Source organism: Chiloscyllium punctatum, chromosome 11, assembly GCF_047496795.1.
Source record: "Chiloscyllium punctatum isolate Juve2018m chromosome 11, sChiPun1.3, whole genome shotgun sequence".
Taxonomy (NCBI): domain Eukaryota; kingdom Metazoa; phylum Chordata; class Chondrichthyes; order Orectolobiformes; family Hemiscylliidae; genus Chiloscyllium; species Chiloscyllium punctatum.
The window spans coordinates 82,951,073-82,963,897 of record NC_092749.1 but is presented as its reverse complement, the minus strand read 5'-3'; positions in this window follow the sequence as shown (position 1 = coordinate 82,963,897).

The window sequence follows — 12,825 nt, the reverse complement described above, 5'->3', positions numbered from 1 at the left end:
TGTGAGTAATGTAGTAATAATGGGTAAATTCAAATTTTAGTTTATAGTTTGGGTTAACCAAGTCAACACTAATGCTGTGAAGGATGACTTCGTGCAGTGTTCCAGAAACAACAGGATTTCAGAAACACCATATTGAGGAGCCAACTAGTGACGAGTCTATTTTGGATTTTGGATTGTGTAATGATGAAGGTCAATAGTCTTGTTGTGAAGGAGTCTTTGAGAAAGTAACCATTGCAAGATAGCATTTTACATCAAGTTTCAATGTGATGTAATTAATTCTGAAACCAGGCTACAAAACCTGAGCAAAGGAAACTGAGGGTCTGAGGGCAAGTCAGCTATGGTGGATTGGGAAGATATTCTAAGAAATTTGATATTGTCAACATCTACAACAGACATATATGCCTCTAAAGTACAAACTTCCAAAGGGAAGTATTAATGAAAGTGGTTAAAGATTGCTTTAGATCAAAAGAAGTGACTTATTGAAATACCATAAATAGCAGTAAGCCTGAGAACGGTCAGCAATTCAGGAGACAGCAAAGAAAAATCAAGAAACTGATAAGGAAAGGGAAAGAGAATATGAAAGCAAGCCAGGAAGGAACATAAAGGCAAACTGCAGAGGCTACTATCAATATGTGAAAAGAAATAGATGAACAAGGTAGAGTGCAGGTAGGATAGAGGATTTATTGTGGAGTAGAGAAACAGCAGAAAAACTAAGTAGTAACGTTGCATCTGTCTTTATGTAGGAAAAGACAGAAAAACTCCCAGCAATACTAGGTGAGCAAGTGATTTGTGTACCTAAAGAGCTAAAAACAAAAGCTAGAGAGATAGTGGATGTAGAATCACAGAATCCCGACACTGTGGAAGCTGGCTATTCAGCTCATCGAGTTCACACCAGCCCTCCAAAAAGCATCTCACCCAGACCCCTACAGTATCCTTGCAAGCCAACATTTCCCACGGCTAATCCATATCACCTACACATCCCTGAACAGTATGCAAACTTGAGCATGACCAGTCCACCTAACCTGTACATCTTTGGACTTCTTGGTGGCTATCTTCTGTAATTCTATAGACTCTGGAAATGTTCCAGCTGACTAGATGATTGCAAAGTAAACCACTGAGAGTGGAGAACTACAGGCCTGCTACTTTGATGTCAACAGTAGGAAAATGTTAAAATCTATTATAAAGTAAGTGATAACTGAATATTTAGTAAATAATGATAAAATTGGGCAAAATTAACATGGATTCAAAAAGGAAATCATGTTTGATAAACATGTTTTTTTCAAGACGTTACTTGCAGTATGTACACAAGTAACTAAGTGGGTGTAGTGTATGTAGATTTTCAGGAAGTTTTTGATTAGGTCCCACACTGACGTTTAGTAAATAAAAATATTCTACATTATCTACAGGAATAGTGCCAGAAGGCTGAAAGATAGCAAATGTTGTCCCATTGTTCAAGAAGGGAAGTAGAGACAAACCTGGTAATTATAGACCAGTGAGCCTTACTTCGGTTGTGGGTAACGTTTTGGAAAGGATTATAAGAGATAGGATTTATAATCATCTAGAAAGGAATAATTTGATTAGGGATAGTCAACACAGTTTTGTGAAGGGTAGATTGTGCCTCACAAACCTTATTGAATTCTGTGACAAGGTGACCATCAGGTGGATGAGGGTAAAGTGGTTGATGTGGTGTATATGGATTTCTGTAAAGTGTTTGATAAGATTCCCCACGGTAGGCTATTGTAGAAAATACAAAGGCATGGAATTAAGGGTGATTTAGTGGTTTGAATCAGAAATTAGCTAAACTAAAGAAGGCAGAGGGTGGTGGTTGATGGGAAATGTTCATCCTGGAGTTCAGTTACTAGTGGTGTACTGCAAGGATCTGTTTTAGGGCCACTCCTCTTTGTCATTTTTATGAATGACCTGGTTGATGGTGTGGAAGGATGGGTTAGTAAATTTGCGGATGACACTAAAGTTGGTGGAGTTGTGGACCATGCGGAAGGATATTGCAAGTTACAGAGGGGCATAGATAAGCAGAGCTACACTGAGATGTGGCAAGCGGAGTTTAATGCAGAAAAGTGTGAGGTAACTCACTTTGGAAGGAGTAACAGGAATATAGAGTACTGGGCTAATAGTAAGATTCTTGTGGTGTGGATGAGCAGAGAGATATCAGTGTCCATGTCCACAGATCTCTGAAAGTTGCCCCCCACGTTCATAGAGTTGTTGAGAAGGAATACGGCGTGTTAACTTATATTGGTAGAGGGATTGAGTTTGAGGTCATGTTGCAGCTGTACAAACTCTGGTGCAGCCGCACTTGAAATATTGTGTACAGTTCTGGTCACCGCATTTTAGATTAGATTAGATTACTTACAGTGTGGAAACAGGCCCTTCGGCCCAACAAGTCCACACCGCCCTGCCGAAGCGCAACCCACCCATACCCCTACATTTACCCCTTACCTAACACTACGGGCAATTTAGCATGGCCAATTCACCTGACCTGCACATCTTTGGACTGTGGGAGGAAACCGGAGCACCCGGAGGAAACCCACGCAGACACGGGGAGAACGTGCAAACTCCACACAGTCAGTCGCCTGAGGCGGGAATTGAACCCGGGTCTCTGGCGCTGTGAGGCAGCAGTGCTAACCATTGTGCCACCGAGCCGCCCATTATAGGAAGGACGTGGAAGCTTTGGAAAGAGCTCAGAGGAGATTTACTAGGATATTGTCCGGGTATGGAGGGAAGGTCTTATGAAGAAAGGCTGAGGGACTTGAGGCTGTTTTCATTCGAGAGAGAAAGGTTAGGCGGTGACTTAATAGAGGCTTACAAGATGATCAGAGGATTAGATAGGGTGGACAATGAGAGCCTTTTTCCTTGAATGGTGATGGCTAGCACAAGGGGACATAGCTTTAAATTGAGGGGTTTTAGATATAGGACAGATGTCAGAGGTAGATTCTTTACATGGAATGCCCTGTCTGCAACATTAGTAGACTCGCCAACTTTCAGGGCATTTAAATTGTCATTGGATAAACATATGGGTGAAAATGAAATAGTGTAGGTTAGACTGGTTTCATAGGTCAGTGCAACGTCAAGGGGGGTGAAGGACCTGTACTGCGCTTTTATGTTGTGTTCTGAGTGGGAGTGTTATACAAATATGCGTTGATAATTGGTTAATAAATAGAAAGTAGACAGTAGAAACAAACATATCATTCTTAAGATAGCAGTACATTGTTGGTGGGGTATGAAAAGTGTCAGTGCTTGGTTCACAACTGTCTACAACACATATAAAGACCTTAGATAAAAATTGTAATACTTTCAAATTTCCTCTTGACATCAAGATGGATAGAAAAGTCAGTTGTGAAAGGGATACCAGGAGGCTTTAAGGGGGCTTGGCCAGGCTAAATGAATATGTTAGAATATGACATATGCAAAGGCAAAATAAAGAAAGGCACAATACCATATACACCTGAGTAAAAGTCAATCTCATGTAAAAGTCAACCCCATATTTTTGACCAAAAGGTCTGGAATTTTCCATATATCTCATGTTAAAGTTGACCCTAGTTCTTGACAAATAATAGATCAACATTGTTATAATGTTAATGTTATAATGAGGAAATGAATTTTATTTTTTCTGCTATTACATGTTTTGAAATACAATTCACACAAACACTAAGCTATAGATTTCTTCAGCCCATTATCGAACGAACACTATAATTAGTACAGTTAGTGTGATACAAAGTTTATCACACTATCATTTCCTAAATAAGATGGGTCTATATGCATTTACTTCACTATAATTACCATGCAGCTGTTGACAATTTCTAATGGCTACAATGATCAATGAAACTGTATGACAGTCAAATATCTGACAACTTTGTCATAAACAAAAGCTTAAAATGTCAGTTTGAAAAACTAAAACAACAGTAGACAAAACAAAACAGAAGGAAATGGAAGAATTTGGCATGAAAGTTTAAGACGCATCAGGTCAGAGTCAGGTTACAACCTTTTTTTCTGTGCAGCTCAGTTGAGCTCAGTTCCACTGTAGCACTCTTGGAATTACCATAATTTGGTGTTTTTTCTTTATTTGTTTAGAGATCAATTGGGCTTCTGCTAATGATATGGTAGTTTGGACTGTAGTATGAATTTAAGCCCCTCGAATGTAGTATCCATGTAATAGTCAATCCCATAAATTTAACATTAAAAAATAGTCTAATAAATTTGACTTTTGCATGTGTATACACGATATTCCTTCAATGGAAATGTTGGCGTTCAAAGGGATTTGAATGTCCTCGTTCATGAGTCACATAAAACTAGCTTGAGCAATTTGGAATGCAAAAGAGGTTAGCATTGCTGTCTCACAGGGCCACTGTCTGTGTGGAGTTTGCACATTCTCCCTATGTCTGTGTGGGTTTCCTCAGGGTGCTCTGGTTTCCTCCCACAATTCAAAGATGTGTAGGTCAAGTAAATTAGCAGTGTTAAATTGTCCATAGTGTTAGGTACATTAGTCAGAGGGGACTGGGTCTGGGTGGGTTACGCTTCAGAGGGTCGGTGTGAGCTTGCTGGGCCAAATGGCCTGTTTTCACACTGTGGGGAATCTAATCTAATCTATTCTAATCAAAACCTAACCTAATATGTTGACATTAATTTCAAGAGATTCTGTGTACATAAGTACAGATGTCTAACTGCAAGTGTACAGAGCCTTGGTGAGACCTCATCTGCAGTAAGTACTGTTCTGGTCTCCTTATATAAGGAAATATATACTTCTCATACAGGAAGTTCAGCAGAAGTTCACCAGATTGCTAGCAGGACTATAGAAAGACAAACAGAAAATGGGAGCAGGAGCAGTTCTTTGAGCATGCAACAAGCAAAGTTGATAAAGGGAACAAGTATCTGTCGTGTATTTCAGTTTCTATTTGTCACTTAAACAGTTATTGCACAAGACAGAAGGTTGAGTAATTTGTTAACATGGGTGAAGGATTGGTTAACGCACAGAAGACAGTCAGGATTAATGTGTACTTTTCAAGTTGAAATATGTGACTATGGAGTACTATGAGGATCAGTTCCTAGGGCCTCAAATACTTACTACTGATATTAATCATTTGCAGGGGGGGCCAGAGTACAATTATTTGAACTTGCTGATGATATAAAAATAAATGAGTGAGTGTGTTATGATGAGGATATAAGGAATCTGTAAAGGGTTATAGGTAGGTTCAGTGACTGGGCAAAATGTTGTGAGATGAAGTTTAGTGTGAGGTCATGCACTTTGGTAGGAAAAATCAAAACGCAGACTATTATTGAAATCCAAAAACGTGCAGCGCTGAGGGATCTAGGTATTCTTGTGCATGAAAGAGGTTGGTATGCAGGTACAATATGGTTTTAAGAAGGCAAATAGAATTTGGCCTTTATGACTACTATTTTAAAAATAGGCAAGTCTGTTCCAACTGTATTGGCTATTCATAGAATCCTGACAATGTGGATCGAGCCATTTGGCCCAAAAAATCCACACCGACCCTCTGAAGAATAACCTACCCAGACCTATTCCTCTAACCAACACATATCTGAACACTACAGACAATTTAGCTTGGCCAATCCACCTAACCTGCACACCTTTGTGGGAAGAAACCCACACAAACATAGGGAGACTATGCTAACTACAAACAGTCAGTGGCCCGAGGCTGGAATTGAACCCAGGTTCCAAGCACTATGAGGCAACAGTACTAACCACTGAGCCACTGTGCCACCCACAATTGGTGAGGGCACATCTGGAGTACTGCCAGGCAGCTGTTAATTGGCCACAAGAAATTTTATTCAATACCTTTCAAAAGCAGGGGTTTGAGTTGGTGACCTGTGCACTCCCAAGCCTGACTCCTGTTCCACCCTATTGGTCCAAACTGATAAAGCTACTCTAACCTTAAAATCATATACCTGCTGTTCACATAGGAGGAAAGAGGCATGTTGTATGTGTGAGAATAATCATCACTACCAGCTTGAGGTTGGGATACAGTTCTGCAACCTAGTTAGTCACAAGAAGAAGAGCTCTTGTCCTTAACACTGCCAAAAGAAAAATCATCCCTTTCCATGTTGACCTTGTTAAGATCATTCAGAGTCTTAAACACCTCAATCAAGACACCCTCCAAACTTTTAAACTCCAATGGAGACAAGCCCAGCCTGCCTGGCCTGTCCTCATGAGACGATATCTGTCACAATTCATTGTGCCTGTTCTGACTCATTGACTACTGCATTTCTGTGACCGAAGCATATAACATATGTTCATAACTAAATTCCTTGTAGTCTGTTGTGAGGTAGTGTCTTGTCATTCTAGAGAGAACATCTGCCAACATCTGTATCTTCCATGGAGGCTTGCATGGCAATCACTGTCACCTAAGGGCAATCAATGGTTTATGGTGCATCTCTAAGAGCACTTTCAGGCTAAGGAAATTAGCCGAAAATCTCTTGCACACACAAGTTACTGAGACAGCTTCCTTCTCTACAACTGTAAAGCATCTTTCCATGTGTGTTAATGCCTTGGAATCATAATCCACCAATTTTCAATGCTCATCTGGGTGCTCCTGAAACAGCACTACTCCTAAATATGTAGCTGAAGAATTCATAGCTATAATAATTGGAAAGAATGGATATTAATGTGTCATGACATCTTTGGACATCAGTCTTTTGGAAAGCCTCCTTTCTGATGTAGATTTCAATACAATCCTTGTTGACACGTGTGTCAAGAAGCAAACAGATTCGATTTCTTGAAAGTTTTGCACTTAGGATTGAAAGGAGGTTCTTCAACTAATACTTATTGTAAATAGCACAAACTCGCTGGTTATGTCTCAATGATCTCAATAGTTTCAATAGTGGGCGGCACGGTGGCACAGTGGTTAGCACTGCTGCCTCACAGCGCCAGAGACCTGGGTTCAATTCCCGCCTCAGGCGATTGACTGTGTGGAGTTTGCACATTCGCCCCGTGTCTGCGTGGGATTGCTCCGGTTTCCTCCCACAGTCCAAAAATGTGCAGGTTAGGTGAATTGGCCATGCTAAATTGCCCGTAGTGTCAGGTAAGAGGTAGATGTAGGGGTATGGGTGGGTTGCGCTTCGGCGGGGCGGTGTGGACTTGTTGGGCCGAAGGGCCTGTTTCCACACTGTAAGTAATTAACTTATCACTCACATGCAATCTAACAATCCACTGTTCTAAAATTTAGAGAATCTATTGAAGAATCTCTGGAGTATAGGCAATCTGATATACAGAATGTTGAAGCAAACTCCACTGAACGTGGTTAAAATTGTGGTAAGTAATCTCATTTGCTCACCTAATGGCACATGCCAGTACCAATTGTAGCATAGTATACTGAAAATTCCACATTACAGACATATAGAAAATAGAAGCAGAATAAGGCATTGGCCCTTTCAGCCTGCTCCACCATTCAATATTATCATGGTTGATCATCCATAGTCACATGTGTGTGTGTGTGAATCCTTCTAGAAAACATTCAATATTTTAGCCTCAAACATTTTCCTTGTCAGAGAATTCCATGGGCCCACTTATTCTGGATGAATAAGTTTCTCCTTATCTCAGTCCTAAATAGCCTACCCTGCATCCTTAGCCTGTGTCACCTAGTTCTGGATTCCCATCTTTTCTGCATTTAGCCTGTCTAGTACTGTTAGATTTTTATAGATTTCCACAAAATTCCCTTTCATTCTTCTAACCTCGAGTGAATATTGCCATAACTGATTCAATCTCTCTTCATATACCAGTCCTGCCATCCCAGGAATCAATCTGGTAATCTTTTGCTGGAATCCCTCCATACCCAAAACATCTTTCCCCAGATAAAGAGACCAAAATTGCATACCATACTCCAGGTGTGGTGTCACCAAGACTCTATGATTGCAATAAGGTATCCCTGCTCCTGCGCTTGAATCCTTTCACTATGAAGGCCAACATACCATTTGCTTTCTTCACCACCCGATAACCCTGTTTGCTTTCAGTGTCTAACACACAAAGACACTCAAGTTCTCTCTGCATCTCCCACTGTCCAACTCTATCACCATTCAGACAATAATCTGCCTTCTGGGTTTTGCTACCAAAGTAGATTATCTCACATTTACCTTCATATGCCATGCATTTTCTCACTCACTCAATTTGTGAAAATCATACTGAAGCATCTCTGCATCCTCCTCACAGCTCACCCTCACAACCAGTTTTACATCACTTACAAACTTGGAGACATTACACTTAATTCCCTTAGCTAAATTATTAATATATATGATGAATTGTTGGGGTCCTAGCACTGATACTGTACTCGTCACCTTTTAAGGTTTTTGAGAAGACTTGTGGCTGGAGTAATGGTTGTTTGCTTGCCGAGCTGGTGGGTTGTCATGCAAACGCTTCGTCACCATGTTAGGTAACATGATCAGTGCGACTTCTACGAAGCGTTATTGTTCTACACTGCTTCATACTTACAAGATCCAGTCTGTTAAGGTGGGTTGTATAATTTCTGGTTTTGCTCTGCAATGGTTTGTATATGGGGTCTATTTCTACATGCTTGTTGATGGCATTCTGGTTTGAGAACAGGACCTCTAGGAATTCCCGTGCATGTCTCAGGTAAGCTTGTCCTAGGATGGTTACATTGTCCCAGTCAAATGGATGGTCCTCCCTGTCTGCGTGTATTGAGATGAGGGAGAATTGATTGTGCCATTTTGATGCTAGTATGCCAACTACTCACAAGGTCAAAGACCCCATACCTGCAACATGCAGGACCAACATAATATACAAAATCCCATGTAACGACTGCCATTAATACTACATCAGGCAGACCAGAAGAAAACTAGCAACCTGGATACACAAAAACCAGCTAGCAAGAAAACATCAATCCTATCAATTTTCCCAACTCCATTTCCCTATTACTGGTTTCTTTCAGTTCCTCCTTTTCACTAGACACTGTGTTCCCCAATATTTTTAAAATGTTATTTGTGTCATCTTTGTGAAGATAGGACCAAAATATGTATTTAAATCAAAAACAGAAATTGTTGGAGAAACTTTGCAGTTCTGGCAGCATCTGTGAAGAGAAAACAGAGTTAATGTTTTGAATCTAGTGATTCTTCTTCAGATCTTTTACATACATGTACTTATTTCGTTTGCCAGCTTTTTGATTACCATTATAATTTTCACTGTTTCTGACTGTTATTTTGAACTTAGCATGTACAAATGAAACTTAACATGTACAATGCTAAAACCATAATAAATCAAAGGCAATTTTGAATAAGAAATTTTGAAAACTCACCAGAATTCCACTGTTTCTGACTCTTCTAATCTTTTTCTCTTCATATACATATGAAAGATTTTACAGTGCGCTCCCACAAGCTTACTCATGTAATCTACTTTCCTTCTCTTAATTAATCCCTTTATCCACTGAAGTAACTGCATTGAGGCTGGTATCTCATCACCAATGTCACCCTTTACTTACCTGGACACAGTACTGTGGTTGTGGCTGTTGCCAGCTCGGAGTCAGTTCCCTGGACTATTAATATTGGTGAGGGTTAGAGGGGTGCTGGAAAGCACAGCAGGTCAAGCAGCATCCGAGGAGCAGGAAAATCGACGTTTCGGGCAAAAGCCCTTCATCAGGGTTTCACAGCAGAGAGCAGCGGGAGCTGGGCAGAAGTGAAGTTGGAACGCAGAGCTGGTTGGGAAGGTAAGTGAATGATATTTGAGTGGGTGTGTTCTAGACCCGAGGCCCTACAAAGTAGGGCCTCCCTCCCATCCTCCTCCTCTAGCCTAACTTTAAAGTCCACAGGTAAGCTACTTAGTGTTCTTGTTTTGGAGATTAAGTGTAGAGTAATGGCAGCGCAGGCAGTGGAATGTTCCTCCTGCAGGATGTTTGAGATAGGGGTGACCACCGATGCTCCTGCCGATTTCATCTGCAGGAAGTGCAGCCAGCTCCTGCTCCTCACAGACCGCGTTAGGGAACTGGAGCTGGAGTTGGATGAACTGAGGATTATTCGAGAGGCTGAGAGGGTGATAGATAGAAGCTACAGGGACATAGTTACACCAGAGAACCGAGGTAGCTGGGTAACAGTTAGAGGTGGGAAGGGGAGGAAGCAGGCAGTGCAGGGATCCCCTGTGGTCGTTCCCCTCAACAATAAGTTTACCGCTTTGGATACTGTTGGGGGGGGCGGCCTAGCAGGGGTAAGCTGCAGTGACCGGGTCTCTGGCACAAGGTCCGGCTCTGAGGCTCAGAAGGGAAAGGGGGAGAGGAGGACAGCGCTAGTTATAGGAGACTCTATAGTTAGAGGGACGGACAGGCGGTTCTGTGGACATGGGCAAGACTCTCAGTTGGTTTGTTGCCTCCCAGGTGCCAGGGTCCAAGACGTCTCGGACAGTGTCTTCAGAATTCTTAAGGGGGAGGGTGTGCAGCCAGAAGTTGTGGTACACATTGGCACCAACGACATAGGTAGGAAGAGGGGTGGGGAGGTCATTCAGGAGCTCAGGGAGTTAGGCTGGAAGCTAAAAGCTAGGACGGACAGAGTCGTCATCTCTGGGTTGTTGCCGGTGCCATGTGACAGTGAGGCAAGGAATAGGGAGAGAGTGCAGTTGAACACGTGGCTGCAAGGATGGTGTAGGAGGGAGGGCTTCAGGTATTTGGACAATTGGACTGCATTCTGGGGAAGGTGGGACCTGTACAAGCAGGACGGGTTGCACCTGAACCAGAAGGGCACCAATATCCTGGGAGGTAGGTTTGCTAGCATTCTTCGGGGGGGTTTAAACTAATTTGGCAGGGGAATGGGATCCGGACTTGTAGTCCAGCAAGTAGGTTAGCTGTTTGTCAAGATGTCCAAGAATGTAGGGATGCTGTGGAGAAGGGAGCACTGACAGGGAATACTTGCAGACACAGAGATGGGTTCAAGTGTGTATACTTCAACGCAAGGAGTATCAGAAATAAGGTGGGTGAACTTAAGGCGTGGATCGGTACCTGGGACTATGATGTTGTGGCCATCACGGAAACGTGGATAGAAGAGGGACAGGAATGGTTGTTGGAGGTTCCTGGTTACAGATGTTCCAGTAAGATTAGGGAGGGTGGTAAAAAAGGAGGGGAGGGGTGGCATTGCAAATTAGAAATGGTATAATGGCTGCAGAAAGGCAGTTCAAGGGGGATCTGCCTTTGGAGGTAGTATGGGCTGAAGTCAGAAATAGGAAAGGTGCAGTCACCTTGTTGGGTGTTTACTATAGGCCCCCCAATAGCAGCAGAGATGTGGAGAAACAGATTGGGAAACAGATTTTGGAAAGGTGCAGAAGCCACAGGGTAGTAGTCATGGGAGATTTCAACTACTCAAATATTGATAGGAAGCTCTTTAGATCAAGTAGATTGGACAGGGCGGTGTTCGTGCAGTGTGTCCAGGAAGCTTTTCTAACTCAGTATGTAGATTGTCTGACCAGAGGGGAGGCCATATTGGATTTGGTACTCGGTAACGAACCGGGACAAGTGATGGGCTCGTTAGTGGGTGAACGTTTTGGTGATGGTGACCACAATTCTATGATCTTCACCTTGGTTATGGAGAGAGATAGGTGCGTGCAACAGGGTAGGTTTTACAATTAGGGGAAGGGTAAATAAGATGCTGTAAGTCAGGATCTGAGGAGCATATGTTGGGAGCATAGGCTATCAGGGAAGGATGTCGTGGAAATGTGGAACATTTTCAAGGAACAGATACGACGTGTCCTTGATATGTATGTACCTGTCAGGCAGGAAAGAGATGGTCGCGTGAGGGAACCTTGGTTGACGAGGGAGTTTGAATGTCTTGTAAAGAGGAAGAAGGAGGCTTACATAAGGTTGAGGAAACAAGGTTCAGACAGAGTGTGGGAGGGATACAGGATAGCCAGAAGGGAGCTGAGAGAGGGCATGAAAAATCTTTGGCGGGTAGGATCAAGGATAACCCCAAGGCCTTTTATGCGTATGTGAGGAACATGAGAATAACGAGAACGAGGGTAGGTCCGATCAAGGACAGTAGTGGGAGACTGTGTATTGAGTCGGAAGAGATAGGGGAGGTCTTGAATGAGTACTTTTCTTCAGTATTTACAAACGAGAGGGACCGTATTGTTGAAGAGGAGAGTGTGAAACGGACTGGTAAGCTAGAAGAGATACCTGTTAGGAAGGAAGATGTGTTGGGCATTTTGAAAAACTTGAGGATAGACAAGTCCCCCAGGCCTGATGGGATATATCCTAGGATTATATGGGAAGCAAGAGAGGAAATTGCAGAGCCGTTGGCAATGATCTTTTCGTCTTCACTATCAATGGGGGTGGTACCAGGGGGCTGGAGAGTGGCGAATGTTGTGTCCCTGTTCAAAAAAGGGAATAGGGATAACCCCGGGAATTACAGGCCAGTTAGTCTTACTTCGGTGGTAGGCAAAGTAATGGAAAGGGTACTGAGGGATTGGATTTATGAGTATCTGGAAAGACACTGCTTGATTAGGGACAGCCAGCACGGATTTGTGAGGGGTAGATCTTGCCTTACAAGTCTTATTGAATTCTTTGAGGAGGTGACCAAGCATGTGGATGAGGGTAGAGCAGTGAATGTAGTGTACATGGATTTTAGTAAGGCATTTGATAAGGTTCCCCATGGTAGGCTTATGCGGAAAGTCAGGAGGCATGGGATAGAGGGAAATTTGGCCAGTTGGATAGACAACTGGCTAACTGGTTGAAGTCAGAGAGTGGTGGTAGATGGTAAATATTCAGCCTGGAGCCCAGTTACAAGTGGAGTTCCGCAGGGATCAGTTCTGGGTCCTCTGCTGTTTGAATGGCTTGGAAGAGGGAGTTGAAGGGTGGGTCAGTAAATTTGCAG